Here is a 1313-nt window from a genome sequence, read left to right as displayed (position 1 = left end):
AGAGCTGTGCACGTAACATGTTGAAATCCCTTTGTAAATTACCTTCGATCCAAAGCGTGATTTCTGCTTTCTGTTCTGATGGAGCAAACGAGCAGCTCGCAGTGATAGTGCCGCCGTGTGCACACAGTCATTCGGAATTCATAGATGTCTTAATGAACACTAACGACTGGCCGAATAGCTAGAGATTACAAACAACACGAGATCGCAAACAGCCGCGGAATGAAAGTGTTGGCTGTTAGAAATCTCCCCACCAACAACTCTACGCAAAGCCCCGCTCTCTGTCCCCGGCAGCGCTGCCGTGTGCGGCTCCGCGGGCACACAGTGACCTCCTCTGTTGGGACGCGGCGGCGGTGCGGACAGAGCCGTGGTTCCGTGCGGGCACAGCGATTCCTGCCAGCCCGGACCGAAAGCGAAGAGATGGAACGAGGTGCCACCAAATGTCATCTCTGCACGGAAATGCTGGCTGCTGCTGCTGCGATGCTGGAGCTTCTTCAGCCTCTGCTCGAGCCTCTGATAGCTCCTGGTGTGAAGATCGCTTCTGAAGTAATGAGGAAGAGGCGCAGCTCCCCGGGCTTTGGCTTCATGCGTGTTTCTGGGCTTGCAAAATTTCATTGCTTCGCTTTTCGTTCGCTGTTCTTCAAAGACGGACAAAACGTATCAGACTTCTCCAGATAAAAAAAAAAAAAAAAGGCTCTGGGGCAGATTCTGCAGCCCTGGTTTCTGGTGCTGTCCTGCACACCCCACACTTCCTCCCTCACCCCCAGGTGAGCTGATGGGACCGGGAAGGCATTTTCACTCCTGCACGCAGAGCGTGCACTGCACAAATGGGTTTTACCGTAGCCGGAGCTTCGTCCTGGAGTACTGCCGGCAGAAAAATACGTTCAGGCAAAAGTTATTCCCTTAACTATGAAAAGCCAAGCAAAAGGAGGAGGCATGAATCGACTCCCTGCAGCTGGAAGTGGAGGGCAATGAGCCCCCGGTTTGCAGGTCGTGGGTTGGACAGGGCGAGGTCTGCAGCAGGGCAGCTCTCGGACAGCTGTACCTTTCCCCTGCTGCCCATGAGGGGCATGGGCATCGCTGCCTTCCTCTACCTGCCCGGGGGCACTCGGGGTGACTTCTAGTTGGGCGTTTAACTCTGCATCTCGACGTTGGGGCAGAGACCGTCTGTCTCTGGGGTGATGCTTTGGGGGAGATGCAGAGATGTTCCTAGCGAGACACGTGGGGATACTCCGGAGGAATCGAGGGAACTGAGGGGAAAAGGAAACGAGTGGATGGATGGCAGCATTCCGTGCGAGCGGTGCGGGACGCACCCG

Source organism: Meleagris gallopavo, chromosome 22, assembly GCF_000146605.3.
Source record: "Meleagris gallopavo isolate NT-WF06-2002-E0010 breed Aviagen turkey brand Nicholas breeding stock chromosome 22, Turkey_5.1, whole genome shotgun sequence".
NCBI classification, from domain to species: Eukaryota; Metazoa; Chordata; class Aves; order Galliformes; family Phasianidae; genus Meleagris; species Meleagris gallopavo.
The sequence above is the reverse complement of the archived record's forward strand: the minus strand, read 5'-3'. Positions refer to the sequence as shown.